At 40.7% G+C, this 20,750-nt stretch overlaps 1 non-coding gene across 1 annotated transcript; it reads left to right on the forward strand.

Moving 5' to 3' along the window:
• The first annotated feature begins 16,606 nt into the window (after nucleotides 1–16,606).
• Nucleotides 16,607–16,770, forward strand: LOC128117255 (U1 spliceosomal RNA). The gene has a single exon (XR_008220746.1). It is a non-coding gene; the product is annotated as a U1 spliceosomal RNA (small nuclear RNA).
• The last annotated feature ends 3,980 nt before the right edge of the window (nucleotides 16,771–20,750 follow it).

Below are 20,750 nucleotides of genomic sequence, written 5' to 3' on the forward strand. Positions count from 1 at the left end.
CTTCCCTCAATGAAGCATTTAATTGCTTTTGGACATGGTGTTTATTATAGTAACAGAAAGCAAAGTAGAATGGTCAGTCATGAAAAATGGCTGTTTAGCTTTATTGCTCTGAGTGTGTGGTACAGAACTAATAGAGAAAAGATGTTCTCCATCACTAGAAGTTTGACAGGCAATGGGCAATTCAGCACAATAGTCCTGGGGCAGCTGCATCTACCTCTTGTGTGTATGTGTAGCTAATAAGTATAAGGAATAACAAAGAAATTGAAAAGTGCCTCAAGAATAAGTGATTGGGATAGGGTATGTACCAATAAAACTAGGGCACCCAACCATCATCCACAGCAGGCCACCTGGGTCAGATGGCTTCCTGGTAAGAATAGTCCCCATTTATTTTCAAATGAAGTTGACTTCCTTGTTTCTATATCTTGTCTCTTGATTTACTTGGTCTGTCATGGGACAAAAAGCCGGACCTCAACTCCAGTAACATTATCTCATGATTAGACTTAACTATAATATTAAAACATGTAAAATAAACAGAATCTGACTCTGCTCAAAATAGAATAGGTCAAGATTGGTAGCACATATTATCATTGCTTTCTACCATGTGTAGCTGCAGCTCAATGCAATGTTTCTGTTATAGCCTTTAGAGCCACTTCCCTGCCCCAAACAGGGAGCTGAGCTTGGAATCTCCATCCTGGCCTTGCTCCTTGTTAACTGCTATTGTTTGCCTTAATATCCCTGTTCTCTCTACCCCTTCCTTTCTCCTCCCTCCCTGTAAATTTACTGCAACTTTAAAGTCCCTACCCACTTTATCCTCCTGTCTGATTAACAGAGGCCAGCTGCTGTCTGCTTTGTTAAAGCACCAAATTCAGGACATCTTTAATCAATGTCCCCATGTAGCATTTTGTAATAAAAATGCTATGTTACTGTATAGATGAGACCTCTTTGCAATGCCTATAGCTAACTGTCTGGCAAGTATTTCCATACATCCTGGCATGCTTCAAGGAGCATCTCAGTTTGCTTGAGGTATTTTTTGTGCATTCTAAATATGTATACTGACAAACATCTGTCAAGTCTAGGCCTTCTTCTCCACTCACCCTCATGAATCTTTCTATTCTTTAAGAAATTTGTGGTCAGGAAGTGGTGGTACATGCCTTTAATCCCAGTACTTGGAAGGCAGGGGCAGGTGGATCTCTGTGAGTTTGAGGACGGCCTGGTCTTCAGTGTGAGATCCAGGACAGCCAGGGCTACACAGAGAAACCCTGACTCAGAAAAAAAAGACAAAAAACAAAAAAGCCAAAAGCAAAAACAAACAAAGAGAACCAAAAAACAAAAAAGAGGAAAGAAGGAATTTTAAAGACATTCTTTCAGCAGCTGTAACACAAACTTGAAAGTACAGAATTCTCTTTTCTTTTGGAATGTGTTTCCTTTTTTAATCCTGAAATGGGTCCAAGAAAGAGGAAGAACCAGTGTCATCACCTTTACTTTAGAGATGACAGAGTGTGACCAGAAACTCAGGGGGACATCTGTGTTGAAAGCCTAAGTTTTATGAGAGTTTATATATGGTATGGCAATGTATAAACATAGAAGATATATAAATCTTTACAAAGGGAAATGGCTGACAAGAAGGTTTAAGTGTTTGTGGACATGTAACATGCTAGCCATATATATGTTTATGTGAGACCCAGCTATCTACTCTAATGAGGGTGACATAGCATTGATCACTCTCTGGATGAATGACTGAATTAGAGATCTGGGGCTCACAGGGTAGTCACAGGGTCTAGTTGTTTCAGAACATCTCTTCCTGTGTCATATATATCTCCACACCCAATATTCATTTGCCCTAAAGCTCCGGAAGCAACACTCTGCTAACAGGCATATAATGGAAACTATACACCAAGCACTTAGGGTGGATTTTCCATCATTAGATGAGGTAGATGAGAGCGAAGATGATGATAATGGTGTAACAATGATGACACATCAGTTAACATTCATTAACACTTATTATCCATTAGGAATTATGCTGTATCTTCTTTTTTATTAAGAAAATTTTTCCATTCATTTTACACACCAACCAAAGATCCCCTTCTTCCCTCCTCCCACCTCCCAGCCTCACCATCCCAACCCTCCCTCCACTCTTCCCCACAAGAAGGCAATGCCTTCCATGAGGAGGCACATCCAGTAGAGGCAAGTCCAAGCCCCTCCCCCTGCCTCAAGGCTGCAAGAGGTGTCCCATTATAGGTAGTGGGCTTCAAAAAGCCCACTCATGCACCAGGGATGGATTCTGATCCTACCGCCAGGGGGCCTCCCAAGCAGATCAGGCTACACAACTGTCTCGCCATCCAGAGGGCCTAGCCCAGTCCCATGCAGGCTCCACACTATGTTGTCTCTTTACATATAAATCATACTTAATTCTAATACCAACTCTTAGATTGTGTGTGTGTGTGTGTGTGTGTGTGTGTGTGTGTGTACATATAGTGGATGAATATGTGCATGAGGATGCTTTCATTCATATGTAAATGTGTGAGGATAAAGATGGGGTAGAGGGCTTTTTTCTGTCATTCTCTGTCTCATATATATATCATATATAATATATGTACATATATATAATTTTTTGGAGGCAGGGTCCTCTCACTGAGCCTGGAGCTTACTGTTTCAGTGGACTGGTTGACTAGTGAGGCCCTAGGGTCTACTTTTTTCCACCCATTGCTAGAGTTACAGACATTCACCACTACACTTGACTTTTACATGTGTTCTAGGGATCTGAACTTAGATCTTCATGCTTGCACAGCAAGCCTTTTACCCACTATGCCATCTCCTCAGCTTCCCTATAAAAATTTTTATTACATACATGCACACATACACACACTCACAGGACCAGTGAGTAGGTGGCAAGGTTTTGTCTGTTGGGCTCCAGGAGACATTAATTGCTGTGTTACTCTGGTGGCCTTATTGCCTAATCCAGAAAGTGGATTCCTGGCACAGACCATAGTCTTTCTAAGAAGACTGGAAAAGAACCAAGTCACCTTAGCTGTGGGCAAGGACATTAAGTTTAAAACTGAATGTTCTCAAATAAAAAGTTCTACTTTGAGTATATCATGTTAAATAAATATTACTTTGCATTAGCAAAAAAAAAAAAAGGAAAGGAAAAAAAAGAATGGGTGCCTTGTTGAAGCAACCTCCAGTTGTAAGGAGAGGAGGCCAGCACAGCACATACACTGAGACTCTGACACAAACCCACTGTTTTGACAGCTGCTCATTTGTCTAGACAGCTATGGCTGCACAGCTTTGTGACTATACTCAATGTGCCTACACTATGCCAAGTGCTTTACAGCAATTATCTTAATCTTTCCAATACAGTATACACAGTTCTCAATTTAAATTGGGAAAAACAAATACTTTTTCTGAGATTATAGATTTCAAAATGAGTAGTGGATTGGATTCTAGGGCAGGTTACAAGATTGCAGAACCCAGATAAGACACCTCATCTTCCATGAACTCTGAACCAGAAGGTGTGGCAGAGATCTGTCAATGCTTACATAAGCAGAGAGTGTTTTCAGAACATTAGCTTGGTGTATTCTGTGAAGAATAAGAATGGCGAGAGCCAGGGTAGCCTGGCCTTTAGCCAGCAATTTGGGCAGAAACTTGTAGAGCTGGGGTAACTTTTTACCTTCTACCCAGAGACGGTGGGTTTGTATGAGGACCACATCCTGAACCAATGGGGTGGGACATGAAAAGATTGTGGGCACTACAGCCTAAGACTCCAGAAGTCTGAAGAGAAGCAAGTCTGAGGTGTGAGTAAGAGAATGATGAGTCTCTCTCTCTCTCTCTCTCTCTCTCTCTCTCTCTCTCTCTCTCTCTCCAGGGCTGTCCCTACTTAGAGGAGTGGAAGAATTATGTCATGAACAGGCATTTCATCACTTTGTGAGAAGGTTGGCAAGTCAATGGATAACATTCAAAGCACTTAGTAGATATGCTGTGATGTGTCCTATGTAAGCTGTACCCATTAAATCCTCATGCTACCTTGCCATTCATTGGCTAGTAACCAATAATAGCTTATTAACATACATTTAAAGCTGTTTACAAGTGAGGACAGAGTGACAACGGTTGGAGTTAAATTACCATTCCCCTCACTTCCATTTCATTCACATAAACAATAAGCCAACAAACATCTTTACTCATAGAAGTGATGAGTCATTAATTCAAAAAACAACTAAAAAATAAACTTTGGACTTTAATTGTTGAGCTAATGAAAACAAGTCTAAAGTTCAGACCTAAATTGACTGTTGAAACCTCAATTTTTTTGTTTTAATACGAATCTATTTCAAAAGATAGGAGCTATAAATTATGATGCTTCTTTTTGAGATAAAGGCCAAAATGCTATGTGTAATCATAACACAGCTATAAAATTCTATTCTGTTCCTTGGCATTAAGCAAATAAAAATTTTTGACTAAAGAATATAATCCGATGTTTTGATATCAGTTTCAAGCTTTATATCTTGCAGTAATGGCTTCCATTACTCATGTTTGCAATAGATTTTTTTTCAGACTGAGATTTAAAATAGCACAAAATGTGGAGAGATGCAATAGTGAGTTTTCAAGTGGTTCTGAATCTTACTCTGCATCTGGCCGTGCACTGAATTGTGTATCCTCTAAACACTGGACAGTGTCATCTCAAAATTCAAATACAAGTAGTGGGAAGAGTGGGTAAGAAGAGGAAAAATAAAGGGCTGAAGTGCTATGTTGCCTTTTGGGCTCTGGTGATATAGAGAAGGTCCTAGATTCTGAAAGAAATAAAGGTAAACAGACCAAAAGCCTCCTTCCCCCAGAAGAACAGATAAAATGCTACCTGTACTTAGAGCTGATCCAGATGTCAGGGTCACAGGTGTGCCAGCCCTGAGAGCATGAGAGCAGAAGAGCTGGCCCCTTACCCCTTCAGAATGCCCCCTAAAGCTATCGGGAGAGAGGGCCCTGCACCTTGCCTGGGCAAAACAGTAGAGCTGGCCCTGGCAGTGCTGGAGAGCTCCTCTGAGTAGTAAGGATGAGGGAAAGCTAACAAGCTCACCAATCCAGCTACCACCCAGGCCCAGAACCCCAACATCCACTACATCTATGAACTGTTGGAACATGTGAAGGGAGGAACATACAGATCCAAAACAGCAGGATCTCCATGACACAGGCCAACAACAAGATATCCAAGAGGAGCCCCAGTGAGAGCCCAGTATTGGTGGTGTAGCAGAAACCAGAGACCTTGAACCAGATCAGTGACTCTCACGACAACGAACACTTGCAAATAAAGATGAATGGACTAATGGGTAAAAACACTGTGTGTCTTAATGGGCCACACTACAGCTCACATGACAAGATTCTTCTTTTTTTTTTTAAATTTTTATTTTGTTTTGTTTTAGTTTTTGGCTTTTCTTTTAAATTTGGTTTTGTTTTGGGGGTGTTGCAAGGGCAGAGGGAGGACGTGAGGGGACAGAGAGATAAGTGAGAACAGAATGCATGATGTGAAATCCACAAAGAATCAATAAAAGTAAAAAAAAATGCCACCTGTACATATGAAGGAACAATGTTCAGCCTTAAAAAGGAAGGGGCTTCTGATACATGCTGCAACAGGGATGAATCTTAGGAATACCCTGCTAAGTGAAAAAGCCAGACAGACACAGGAAAATATTCCTTTGTTTCCATTTATAGGAGGTTCCTGGTTGTATAATAAAAATGGAGAGCAAAAGTAAGGTTTTGGGGGCTAAAGGAAAAGGAGTGAGGAGTTGTTTTATTCTTTTTACTTTTACCTTCACTTATTTACTCTCTCTCTCTCTCTCTCTCTCTCTCTCTCTCTCTCTCTCTCTCTCTCTCTCTCTCTCTGTGTGTGTGTGTGTGTGTGTGTGTGTGTGTGTGTGTGTATACACTTTTGTACTCATTGTAGCAAGAGTGTAGGGGTCAAAGGACTACTTGTAGAAGTTGGTTCTTTCCTTCTACCACATGGATTCCAGGGATTGAACTCAAGTTATTAGAGTTGGAAGCAAGCACCTTTACCTGGTGAGTCATTTCACTGGCCCAGGATACTGGTTTTTAACGGGGATAATGTCTCAGGTTTGTAAGATAAAAATATTTTAAAGGTGCAGAGAGGTTTAGGAGGGCACAGGACATTATATTCTGCCCTCCACAAACATAAATACATTCACCCACATGTATGTGCACATACACACACACACACACACACACACACACACACACACGAACACACACACATGTATTGCTATACACACAATATTTACTATATTGCATATGTATAGCAATATAGTAAAAAAATGTTAAATGAATTAATGAACAAATGACTAAATTCATGTGTCTTGAAATGGAATGGAATCCACTAAAGACTGCCAGACTCTAAGATAATAAATTTGTGTTGTTTTAAGCTACAAAGTTTGTGGTACTTGCCATAAAAGCCACAAGAAATTATATATCCTGTCTACAATTTTCTGGAGTGGTCACTAAATTCTGAATTAAGGGCAGCATGGGACCTAGGGAGTACATTGACTATGGAGATTCAAAGCAGGCCACCTGGATTCAACACTCAGCTCAGGAACTTAGTGTGCAACTGTAGCGACATCAGTAATCTTTCTTTGTGTTAATAACTCAGAATGAGAACTGTACCTACCTCATTAGGTTATAGTGAAGATTAAACACCTATTTAAAGGATGGGCTCATAATAGTGCCTGGCATGTAGGAAGCATTTGTTGTAATTTATTCTTAATATTATATTCTCATCCTATGCTGGGAGTAGTTCATTCTGGTGAGCTCCATTCCCCAGTTTAACACACACCTCCATCCATGGGAGAATTCTGCCAAGTCACCGCATCTCAGAGCAGTCTATCTCGGGCTGCATGTCAGTTCATTCTGCTCAGAATGTTCCTCCAATTCCAGAGACATGATGGTTACTCTCCTGTCAATCTGACACAGATTTGGGGTTCCCTGGTCCCTAGGTTCTTTGCCACCCATTTACCTATTATTAACATGGTTGTCTTATCAGCTTGTGAAGAGGCTGTGACTGAAGGTTCAACCTTGTCAGTTTTGGCCAGGGGAAGCCTTCACTCTGTTAGATCCTCCTCATCTAGCCTGAGGAAGGCTATGTCAGTCCTGAGAGCTGTCACAGGGCAGAAAGACTCTATGGCTGCAGACCTAATCCATCTGGCTCAAGACATGCCCTTGTGGGTTCTTCTCCCGTTGTAGCCTCCCAAAAGTGTTCCTCATGAGTGTAGGAAGTTATTCCCTGGTTCCTGTTTCTAAGCAACACAAAGTGAAATGTTTTCTAAGACCTCAAGACACTGGTGAAATTCTTTAAGGTTCACAATATTTGGGGCCAAGAACCAACAAAGAAATGTGGGGTTGTAGGAGGGAGATTGGGGCTAGAGGTACAGAAAGGCCTGGTTTGAGCCAACACAGGGCCTGGATGCACTTAATTGAAAACCGCATGTTTAAACCATGCTTCCCTGGCCACCTTCAATGTCATTGTTTCTGTTCACAGAATGTGATTTTCAATCCAAACCTAGTTGTCACTAAGCCCACATAGAAGGAAGGAAGGGAAGAAGGAAGAAAGGAAGGGAGGGAGGGAGGGAGGGAGGAAGGAAGGAAGACAAAACAAAAAACCAGTAACACTTCTTTCCCTTAAGGCTTTCTCTAGTTATAGGTCTTAAAGAAGTAAAACTTAAAAACTCAGTTTTTTAATACATAAAGAAACTGACTAAGACTAGTAAAGTTATACTTGTAGTTTTTCCTGAAGAGATCAAACACAAGGAGATGAGTCAAGCCATTAAAATGTGAGATATCAGCTTGCTTCTTAAATCCATTTGATTGGAAAGTCTTTTCCCAGCCTTTTATTCTGAGGTAGTGTTTGTCTTTGAAGTTGAGGTGTGTTTCTGATATGCAGCAAATGGATGGATCTTGTTTTTGTATCCATTCTCTGTCCCTGGTACATGGGCAGGTGTAGCTAGAGTTTTCCTGACTGGCCCACAGTCAGTACAAATCTCTGACACCCGCCAGTCCCACAGCCATTCAAACCCGACCAAGTAAACACAGAGACTTATATTGGTTACAAACTGTATGGCCGTGGCAGGCTTCTTGCTGACTGTTCTTACAGCTTAAATTAATCCATTTCCATTAATCTATACCTTGCCACATGGCTCATGGCTTACCGGCATCTTTACATGCTGTTTCTCATCATGGCGGCTGGCAGTGTCTCTCTGACTCAGCCTTCCACTTCCCAGCTCTATTCTCCTCCTTGTCCCGCCTATACTTCCTGCCTGGCCACGGGCCAATCAGTGATTTATTTATTGACCAATCAGCAACACATTTGACATACAGACCATCCCACAGCAGGCAGGCTTCTGGAACCCGGTGCCTGTGGTGTGATACCTTGCACAGCCTTGGTGCAGTGGGAAGGCGCTTGGACCTGCCTAGGCTCAGTGTGCTGGACTCTGTTGACTCCCCATGGGAGACCTTGATTTTGGGGATGTGGGGAGGCAGGGTGGTTTGGGAGAGAGGGTTGGGGGGAGGGGGGGATCTGTGGGTGGTATGTGAAGTGAGTAGAAAATTTCTTAATAAAGAAAAATGAAAAAAAAGTGATACATCTCAGCAGTTCATACAGCTCTCCTTTTGTTTTGTTTCCCAGCATGTTATACAATGCTAAATATTAAGTATTTACTGCCACAACATCTCAATACTTTATGATTTTACTTTAATACAGTTTTTGTAGTTTGCATCTTTGTGTTTCTACCTAATTTCCCCACCATCTAAAACAAGGTTTGCCTCATTGAAACTCTTCTCTTGTCCTGCGAATGCAAATCCTTCTCCATCCCCGTAACACCTTTAAAACAGCAAAACACTCTGGTCATTGGAAAGCAACTTTGGGAACTGTAAGAACATTACTTTTTAGTTCCACTGGGAAAAAGATTGGACAGAGTTCCTGAAAAGACACTGATTGTATGCATGCTTTCATTGTGGTCCAGATAATAAGTCTGACCAACAGTATCTAGCCAGGACACAAACAGATTCAATGAAAGGTGTGTCTAACAATGACTGGTCACTTGCCACCAGACAAGACAAGAAAGCGATCATCAATGCCTCCACTATTCACTTGTGTCTTTATCTCCTTTCCTCTCACCCACTTCCACTTATAGTGTTTTGAACAGTTGCCAGGAACTGAACACAAACCAGCTAAGTGGTGGGAACTGCCTCTGTGCTGACTGGAGGGAGGGAAGGAGGGAGGCTTCTCCAGGTTTGCAGGACACCAGGGGGGACAGTGCTGTGGGAGAAACCTCAGCAGCCCTGGCTGGCTGGACCAGAGATGCTTACGTGTTAAAGGGGTAGGAACAAAGAGATTGGGTGGGAGCTCAGCAGTGATGTGCTCTCCTAGCATGTGTAAGACCCAAGACAGCTAAACACATTAATTGATAAGGAAAAGGTGAGACCCAGAAGAAAAGAGAGAAAACTGTGCTCTTTTGTCCACTACAGTTTCCCTGCTTCAGATACCCTAGCAAAATGTTTTGTCATTTTCAGGTTGAGAATTTTCAATGTAATGTTTTGGATTTTGTCTTTTTTTTAAATTGTTGTTCTTGTAATATAAACTTGCAACTTGGAAAGGACAGAAAAGATAATCTTGGTCTCGTTATTCACTGCTTTCTTTAAAATATACACTAATGGGGCTGGAAAGACATTTCAGTTGTTAAGAGTATGTACTGGTCTTGCAGCGGACCCAAGTTTGGTTTTCAGAACCCATGTCTAGTGGCTCACAATCACTTCTAACTCCGAATCCAATGAGTCCAACTCCCTTTTCTGGCCTCAGAGGGTACCTGCATATACCACACACAAATACACATACATATACATAACTAAGAATAAAATAAATTAAAAAATTATAAACAGTGATATATATGGGACTTTGCTGAGTTTTTTTCCCTGCAATTACATGCTTTATCATTTTTAAATGTAAACAAGGATTGGTGACAGACCAGAACCCAGATGCCTTATAATTACTGTAAGGAGAAATGAGGACTCATGGCTAGCAAATACATCACACAATACTTAATCGTACTAAACTATTTTTGTTTCTAATAATGTCTTGTAAAACATGGTAATCTTTTTTAAAAATATTGAAAAAGGAGACAGATCAAAACAATTTGTCCCAAACTCACCACACTATAAAAGCAGAATCCAAGAGCTCTTTGATCTAAGACCTTGGGTAGCTTCCAATTCCATGGAAGAAAAAAGTTTCAGTACACATTTTAAAACATGAAACAAAAATATAAGGTCTAGTCTATTGGCTATTTCTCCAGTTTTAGAGCTTTAGTCAATTTCAACATTTTTGGGCGTTTGTTTATTTGTGTTGAGAAAGGGTCTCTGGCAGGCCACACTGGCCTCATCTTGCTTTTGCAAGAATGGCACTGGGTCCCATTTACTCTTGCCCTCACTTCCCATGTGTGCTTTCACTACAGGGTGTGAGTTTAGCCCCAATGTCAACTGAAACTGCCTGTAGATTCCTGTTAGAAACATTACTATTTTACAGATTTTCTAAGCAACAAAATGTTAAATCATATATGTTCTTCTCACTGCTCCTACCCCTAGCTGGGTATTCTTTTGTTCATAAACGCAATCAAGCCATCAATAACAGCCTCCACCTATACTGTTATACGCTTTTATGACTTACCTCTTGACTATTTACCATGAGACCACTAAAGTTCAGAACTATAACTTAAGACCAAGTCTTTAAAAAAGTATCCTTTGATCTATGCCAAACAATCTGTAGAGAAAATATTAAGGGCAAGCATACACCAGGAGGTGCCAAGAACATTTACCAGGGAAGAACTTTAGAATTTATTGTCTTTCTTAAAACCATAAGATTTGAATGGCTGAAAAGACTGCTCAGCAGGCAAAGTGCTTTCCACCCAAGCATTGGGACTAGAGTTAGGATCCCCAGCACCTCTGTAAGTACCGAGTGAGTACTGTGACCTGCCTGTAATGCCAGAGTGCAGGAGTCAGAGTCATGGGACACCTCAGAGCAAACTGGCTAGCTAGCTAGACTGCTCAAAACCCACTGAGCTCTGGGCTCAAATGAGAGACCCTGTCTCAAAATATAAGGTGAAGAGCCATCAAAGAAGACACCTGGTATCAACTGCAGCCAACATATACATGTACATATATATTCATGTGCACCTGCACACATACATGCACCTCCACACATGAGAGCATGAATACAACACAGGTACATTCACCACACTCATATGCATGAAAACTGTTTATGAAGCTTGGATAGGTGTCTTTACTTATGTTAATAAAAAATTTATAGCTAAAACACACTTATTACTCTTAGTGACAGATTAAATCTCCAATAGTGTGATCTTGTGCTTTAACTGTAACCAGACAATCTTGTTCTGTTTTCATGAATCATTGACTAAAGATACCACTAGCCATTTGATTATTTTTGCTTCTTGTTTTCCTGTTTTGTAAAAAACTGATAATTAAATTTATAATTTGCAATTTGGTTTTTATTTATCCTTCCTGTTGTTTTGTTGAAAACAATTTCTGTTTCTAATTATATATATATATATATATATATATATATATATATATATATATATATACATACATATACACACACACACACATACACACATATATTCCATCTACTAGGTTCATTAGGACTTAAATAGAATTAAGATCAGCTAAAATTATAATGAATGTTATTTTTATCATTAAACTGCCAGTGTTCTCTATGCTATTGTTGACTGCTACCATCTGCACATCCATGATATGACATGGACTAAAAGAGGTAAATGTTTTATAAGCCAGTAAACGTTTTTAATAGAGTCAAGTTAAAAGCCTTTATCCGCAATGTATTTTAGACTAATTTAGGTTTATGATTTTTAGGGAGATTTGTGATACACATACAAATTGCTATTACAATATAGTAAGTTGTTTTTTTACACGGTTCAAAGTAAAGGGGCTGAGCATAATTCTACAACTAGGGGCAACGTTCCTACAGAGAGTGAAAAGAGTGTCAAGGGTTAGAATGGAAACTTTTCCCCAGAAATATCAGAAATGAGCCAGACAGTGATCTTTCCAGGGTGTTTCAGCTGAAGCAGTGCTGAAGACTGACTGCTGAGTTCTGCAACTGGAGACTCTTCCACTACTATAATCTGATGACCAGTCTTTGGACAGTGCTGTAGATTTGTGTCCTCAACAATGAGTAGCATGATCTCCTCTTTGACTGTAAAAAGAAAAATAACTTCTGCCTAGATTATCATTCTTTCTATCTGAAGGCAACCAGGACCAACACAATTATTATGAGGGGAGAACTTTCCTGATTTACAGAAACTGTTCTTTCTCTGTGTCATCACATAGCAGAAGGGATGGGGTCCTTCATGACCTAATTGTTTCTCAAAAGGCTTTGCCAATAAATTTTGTCACATTTGGGTATTAGGCTTCAATATATCAGTCAGGTGCAGGATACAAATATTCAGTCTCTAGTACTATTCCCAATACAGAAATAAGAGTTTGTAAAACATGTTCTCTAAACACACTAAGAACTTCATAAGAGAAAATACACAACCAAGTTAAAAAATGGGCCCAAAATCTTACCAATGAAGATAGATACGGCATAGAAAGCATGTAAATGCTCTGCTGACTCCCCAGGGGAGACCTTGCCTTGGAGGAGGTGGGAATGGGGGGTAGGTTGGGGCTGGGAAGCTGGGGGTGGTGGTGTAGTGGGTAGCCATTCCAGCTTTGATCTGGAAGTTCCACCCCCATTGAGGCTTCAGTAACTGTCACGCCTACAAGGTGAGGCTGAGAGAGGACCTTGAAGACCTGAGATCCAGATGTGCCAGCTCTCTTGGTTCCTGGACCCTGGACGCTGGAGGTAGACTGAGCAGAGTTCTCCAGAGAACACTGCCAGACTGTGCTACACCTTTCCCAGACCCTGTTACCTAACCCTTCATTTGTGAGTTACCCCACAAAATAAACCTCCCTTTTAACTATGGGGAGTTGCCTTAATAATTTCACCAATAGGATGGGAAGAGGGAGGACAGGGGAATCCGTGGTTGATATGTAAAATGAATAAAAAAATCTCTTAATAAAATGAAAAGAAAAAAAAAAGACGTTCTACATCATGTACCATTAGGGACATACAAGCAAACAGAGTGGTACAATGCTACTACACTCCTACTATAAAGAAGAAAATGCTGACACCACCAAATTCTGGTGAGGATGATAGACAACTCCAACTCTCATACATGGCTGGTGTGAATGTAAAAACAATACAGCTACAGTGGACTATTTCTTAATATCTAAAAACACCCCTACTGTATGATCCAATAATCATTACTCAAAGACTCAAAAACCAATGAACACACAAATGCTTGTACATGGATGTGTTGTGGTTGCATCTCGAGACCCCTGAGCAAGCCAGCACAGAGCCGATATCCGATGCAAAACACACAGAGGTTTATTGATAACAAGTAAGCCTGGGCTTGGTCATGTCCAACACTCGACACAGCGGGTGGAGGAGGATTGCCCTGAGCTATCAGGGTGAGGAGTTTTTAAAGGGAAAAACTGCAAGGAGGGTGGTACAAGCCTTTGCGTTATATGATTGGGTGAGGGTGTGTAACCTTTGAATTTACTGGTTGGGGGTTACAGTTATCATTTTGGGGCAGGCCTGGACAAGTCCTAGGCTTTGTCCTTGAGCTGCCATGAGGGCTAGCTGGCTTTGCATGTTCACTTTGACCCATGCACATAGCTCTAAGTTAGTGAGGGGTCCCAGACAGTAAACAACTGGCTGAACCTTGAGCAGTCAGAGTACATGCAGAAAGGGAGCTACTGCAAGGACTATTCTTTGGTTCATGGCTTTCCCAGAAACTGCCCAAGTCTCAGGAAACTGAAATTGAGGCCTGATCTCTGAGAGAAGACTAACAGCCTGTTATGGCATCTACTTGGTCCTTTCAGATGCATTTAACAGCCCACATTGGGCAGGAATAAAGATGTCCTTCAGTAAGTAATTCAGTACATAAACAGACATTATTCTATCCAGCCACAGGAGAGCAAACCTTGCAAACCCACCATAGCACCACACTAGAGCTAACCCTGTTGTTAGAGGCAAAGGTGAGCCATCCCTAAGGATGTGAGAACAGGAGAGCTGACCTTCCACTCCCTAAGCTCCCTAGAGCAATTGGGAGAAAGGGCCCTGCACCTTGCCAGGGCAAAATAGTGGAGCTGACCCTAGTGGTGTGAGTGTGAGTGAGTCAGATGGAGGGCCTGAGAGCAAGAGAACAGGCTGCATTGGAGGGGTTGGAAGAAGCAGGAGAGTGCTGGAGAGGGTGCAGGGGGGATGGGAGGAGTTGACAATGGGAAACGTTGACAGGCTGGCCAGTCCAGCTGACACCCAGGCCTAGGACTGGGGCTGTGAGTTGGCCCACCCCAGCATCTACCTCATCTGTGAACTGTTAGAGCATGAGAAGGGGACTAACCAACAGATCCAAAGCTGCAGAACACAGGCAACAGTGGGAAGTGGGTGGTGGTGGGGGAGGAGCCCTGATGAGAGCTCATTGTTGATGATGTGACAGAGGACAGGGTCCTCAAACCAGCCTGATTCATGGCAATGGACACTTAGAAATGAAAACAAAAGGACTAAAGGGAAATGTGTGTGTGACTCAATGGGCCACACCACACCAGGCCACACCCCAGCTTCCACAACATTCTTTTCTTCTTCTTTCTTGTTCTGTTTTGTTTTGCTCTGTTTGTTTGGTTTCTGGTTTTTCTTTTAAATTTTGTTTTGCTTTGCAGGGAGGTTGCAAGGGCAGAAGGCAGATGTTGGGGGGAATAGGAGGATGGGGAGATAGGCAGGATCGGGATGCATGATGTGAAAACCACAAAGAATCAATAAAAGTTAAATATGTACATAAAAGAACTGACAAAAACAGTTCAAGAAAGAAATCATATATCAAAAGAAAGAAAAGGATTCAAATATTAATCATGATACCTTTCATCTCTGGAGAAAGACTTAAATGTGCAATCTGAAAGGTCCATCATAGAGTCCACATGCACACCTAACCCTGGATTCTAAGATCATAAACAGAAAAGAAAAATTGCCTAGAGCATATTCTCCAATGCACCTGTCTCCCCTGCATCTGTCTCCCCTGCATCTGTCTCTCATGCATCTGTCTCCCCCGCATCTGTCTCTCCTGCATCTGTCTCCCCTGCATCTGTCTCCCCTGCACCTGTCTCTCATGCATCTGTCTCCCCTGCATCTGTCTCCCCCGCATCTGTCTCTCCTGCATCTGTCTCCCCTGCATCTGTCTCCCCTGCATCTGTCTCCCCTGCACCTGTCTCCCCTGCATCTATCTCCCCTGCATCTGTCTCTCATGCATCTGTCTCCCCTGCATCTGTCTCTCATGCATCTGTCTCCCCTGCATCTGTCTCTCATGCATCTGTCTCTCATGCATCTGTCTCCCCCGCATCTGTCTCTCCTGCATCTGTCTCCCTTGCTCCCTTGTGTCTGTCTCTCATCTCTTTGACTCTCACTCTTTTTTTTTCATGAGAATCCTAAGGGATTTTAAAACTCATATTATTAAATGTCTTTAACTTGAGAATTTTTATTATATATTTTTAAATATACTTTGCATTTGCTCATCCTTACTATTAATTTCCTTTCTCCTTTATCTTGTTGATTCTTATTTATTTTTTAAGTTAATCATAAAATATTAAGTAAAATTTTAAGTTCTTTTATTGCTGTCCTCTCTGTCTCTCTGTCTCTGTCTCTGTCTCAGTACCAAATGGGTTTATAGAGTGTAAAAGTGACCTTTTAATGCAGCTCAAATTAGTCCAAGATAGAGAGGAAACACTCTCCGGTTGATTTTACATAGCCAACGTAACTTAAGGGCATGTCCTGTTCTAGCAGAAAGAGTTAGGGAAGAGAAATTAGCAAGTTCTTGAAAAAAGTGCTCTGAGATCAAACAAATTTTATTCAGGGAACACAGGAGCTAAAAAATATCCCCTGGGAACATTAGCACAATCTGTTATATCATCAAACTAAGGATAAAATCCACAGGACACTGTCAGCAAACCCTGAAAGGACATCAGTAAAATCCACCAACCTTTTTAATAAAAACACAACATAAACAAACATTTTGATGAAAGGATGACTATACCAAAGCCAAGCACAAATATCGTTCTAAAACTATGAACTATGATTCATAAAATCATTTCCATGTAAACCAGGAATTCATTATACAAATTTCTGTTATTAAATAACTGGTCCAGAAGTCCAAGTCCTTTGTATATATATTATAGCTTTCAGTTTAATACTTTGAATGTGTAAACAAATGGGTCTCTGATTCTTGTGCTTTCTCTTGGGGTTCTTTTATTTTTCTACTGGTTTGTCTTATCCAACTTCTTTTTTTTCTTTAGAATTATTTTATTAAATCATAAATGTACAACAGCTTCTTAACTCTACACACGCACTTAAATTTTTAAAGGAAAAACGTTATGTCTTATTACACCATGATCCTGGCTAATAGCTTTTCAAAACTTTTGAGAAAAATCTTAAAAAAGGTTTCACATACTTACCTGGCAGGGGAGATACCATGATCACGAAGGTGGTTTTCCCAGGGCGAGGCTTATCCATTGCACTCCGGATGTGCTGACCCCTGCGATTTCCCCAAATGCGGGAAACTCGACTGCATAATTTGTGGTAGTGGGGGACTGCGTTCGCGCTCTCCCCTGAAAAAAAATAAAAAAAAAAAAAAGGTTTCACATGTCACCTGAAACTTACAAATTTAACATTATCAAAGAAGGAATGCTTCTACACTCTTACAAAGACCACTAGGAAGAAACGACAGTTAAAAAGCTAAGAAACTGTCTCAAAGGCATTTTTTTACAATCCTTCCTCCACAGTAAGGTAATGTTATTAAATAATCCAATCCATTCACAAAATGGCTCTCTGCATCTGCTCTGGTGTCTTCTGCCATATCACTGCATGGCTGAGATAAGAGTTTCCATAATATTGTTATTTCGATGACCTGAAGCTGTTCTGTTACCTCTGGGCTCTCATCCTCTCCTATTTATACAGTGAAGCCCATTGGTTTTTCTCTTATCTTCTTTTTTAAAGTGAGAGACAGAAAGGGCTCCAGATGGGAGAGAAGGTAGGGAGGAACTGGGAGGAGCAGAGAAAGGGGAAACTGTATTCAGATTATTTTGTATGAAAAAATAACCGATGTTTAATTAAAGGGGAAAAATAACTGATGCAGATATCAGCAAAGGTTTAAACACCATTTTCAGCTTATGATAAAATTTTATACCTAAAAATCCATGAGACTCTATTAGAAAAAGGTAGGGACTTCAGTAAAGAGTTTATTAAGATGCTAATATATAAAATAAATATTTACAGAGAGATGATTTTTCTCTAATCTACCAGCAGATTGTTCAATGAAAATAGAAGTCCTTTATAATGACACAGTAAGTAACAGGGATTTAACAAGAACTTCATATGATCTACAGAAAAACTAATAAACCTGAACTGGGGCTAGGAATACAGCTCATTTGGTAGTGAGCTTAACTTTAATTCCAATTCCCAGCACCACATAAAGCCCACACACGGCAGTGCACACCTGTAATCCAAGTAGTCAGAAGACAGAGGCAAGAAGACCAGGAATTCAACTATATGGTGAGTTTGAAGCCTGCTTGGGTTGCATGAGACTGTTGGTTTGAGATGACTTAGTATCACAACAATGTATTTTTCCAGAACCAATGTATAAATTTAGTACAATTCCAAATGGGATCCATTTGGTTATTTTAATCGTCTGAAACATCCTTAGAGCTTATATGAATGAAAAAAACTTTCAAAATATCTAAGGAAGACACAGAATAAAACCAACCTAACTAAACCAAATGAAACAACCTACTAGTGTGTGGTCAGGAAGCACAGGGAGACAGGTTTTGAAGGTATGGAGTCTTGGTGATCAAAGGGACACACTATGACATGGGAAAAGATAGTAGATTAGTAGGTGAAATAGAGAATTGGAAATGGTTTCAGAATATACAAGAATTTATGTAAGATGGACCGATGAGATCAACGTCAATAACAGTTTTAGAAAATCTAAGAAAAAGGTATATTACCTATAGAAAGAGAAAAAAGGGAATACAGAAATCTCAGCTTACCAACTCCAAATAGAACAAACCCATGAGAAGATTCTCTGAAGCACTAGCCATCGGGAATCTGTGCATAACCTGAGCTATCTGTCTTTTCATACTAAGTGTGCTTCCTCTGGGAGGAGAGAAACATCTCTTGCTGGCTGGTAGGTGGGGCAAGAAGAAACAACTCTCAGAGTTCCTGGTGGGTGCATGAGAACATCTTGTCATAAAGTGGCCAAGAAACAGCTCATAAACTCAAAAATATTTTTACTTTTCAACTGAACAATCCTACTCTTGGGAATCTGATCCATAGAAAGAAAATTACCAGTACTTAATGAAATATATGAAAGGTATTCCTGCAGCATTGCTCTATTGGTGATGGTGGTGGAGGAGCCAATTGGAATCAGAAGCATGGTATGAGGAAAGGGGTGGATCAAATAGGATCAAATAGGAAACACCCATGCCAAGGAGCCATGAGGAACGTGAAAGGAAGTTCTGTCAAGATACTTGGTGTTCAACAAGATGAGGAAAGCAAGAAAATGTATTCGCTGAAATCCTATTTTGTAAAACAAGAAAAAATACATAGGAAAACCTTTTGTGTGTGTTTCATATATGTGAGTGTGTGTCATACGGGGTTAGAGGAACAGCGAGGAAAAGGGGTACCATTCATGCTTGGCTGTTTACAAGGTGTACGGTTTACCAGGCACTGTTCTGTACCTTTGGGGAGCAGGGCTTGAGGGAGCTGTCTTTATTATAAAGAACCGCCCAAGCTTTGTCATTTGTGTTGCTACAAGGAAAAGAACAGAAAAGAGACATTTAACTTCTGACTGTGAAAGAGTGCATATCTTTTCTTCCCTAAGACATTTTCACTGTTTTCCTCCTTTTCTTCATCACTTTGCAATACTGAGGGTTTAACCTAGGGCTTCATACATGCTAAGCTGGCTGTGTAGCAGAGAACTGCCATGCTCACTCCTAGTGAGAACAGCACTCACTCTTATTTTCACTTTCTATTTCAAGACAGGGTCTCACTACGTAGCCCAGGCTGCCTTTCACCTTAGTAGCCCAGACTAGACTTGGACTTGTGATCCTCCTGCCTCAGCCTCCCAAGTAGCTTTGCTTAGAGATATGCTTCATCATTACCATGCAATGTCAAAGAGGGGATATTTTTAATCAATTTGAATTTTATACCTCTATTTCAAGACTTACATTTTTGGAATCTTATACTTTTTCTCTGAGGCTTTATTTAATTTTCAGTTTGCTTGTTATGGTACTTTCATTAAATGATATGGAGTATACTTCTGTTTCCTATTTGTTCCTAATGTCATTCAGTTATCTATACTTTCAGCTAAACAGAATGGCTTTCTAAGAGCAAATTTTGCAATGACTCAAATTTTCAATGACTAAGTTACATTTAGTGGGTGATTATGGAAGGCTTCTTGGAGGTGTGTGACTGGCAGCAGGAACTCAGATTATTTGCTAATGGGGATGCTTCTAAACAGATGCTTAAGGGGCACTCACAATAGACTGCAAAGAGGGGTGAGAAGATAGGTTCTTCCAGGTAGAGAAAATAATAACCATATTGACGTTTGTGACAAATAACATGCATTGTAATAACACACTACTGGCATGTATAGAACATTCACCATGTGCTAAGTATTTAGTATTATTAGTTCATATACTCCTCAAATTAACCCAAACATAGCCAACTTCCAGATGAAGAGAAAGAGGCTGTGAAGGGACTCTGGTCATCCTGAACATGGCAAACATGGCTCTGGCAGGCCTTGCCCTTCTCTTCCATTCCCTCTGACTTGCTGAAAACTGTTAGATTACATTCCTAAGGCTAACCACCAAGATCTCTTCCCTTATTTGTCTACTTTTTCCTGCTGACTTGTCAGGAAGTCAGACTATACCTGAAGCTGGGGTGCAGTGTGGGATGTAGCAATTCTGCTCCTCTCCTAGAGAGCCGTTACAGCTGAGCTTTGCTTTGCCCCCCACTTAAGGGGGCTTCCCAGGAGAGCTCTGCTTCTTTTTCTCTCCTACCCAAGACATTACTTCTGCTTCATACTGCTAATGGGAAACCCCTGCAGAAATGTAGCAATTTCCTCTGGCTCCTATAAAAGGTTGTTACTTTTTTTCTGCTCAGCCCCCCTAAGGGAATGTCACAGAAAAGGTGCTTCTGCTCTGAGCTGGTGAAAGATCTTCACCCAAGACTCTTAAGAAAGGGAGGACCTGACCCCAGGACCCATGCAAAAAGTTAGGCATGACCAGCCCAGCAGACAAACCATTACCTCCTCCAGTGACAAAGGATAGAGGAGGGAGTCTGATGCTTGGGGTGTGGGAGTATAGGAGAGAGTGTGTGTCTGCATCTCCCTCACATACACACCCCGCAAATAATAATAATAATGCATCTAAAAAGCTGTGAAAATGACATTCAAGCTTCTGTTGCTTAAGTCCGAGGTTTTAACCTTGAAAGGGCATAGCCTGCCATTTCAAGCAAAGAATGAATTTTTATATATTTATTTTCTTTCTTCCTTTCTCTTTTCGTCTTCCTTCCTTTTCTTTTCTTTTTTCTT

The sequence above is a fragment of the Peromyscus californicus genome, unplaced genomic scaffold (assembly GCF_007827085.1).
Source record: "Peromyscus californicus insignis strain IS unplaced genomic scaffold, ASM782708v3 Scaffold_20__1_contigs__length_68692818, whole genome shotgun sequence".
Lineage (NCBI taxonomy): Eukaryota > Metazoa > Chordata > Mammalia > Rodentia > Cricetidae > Peromyscus > Peromyscus californicus.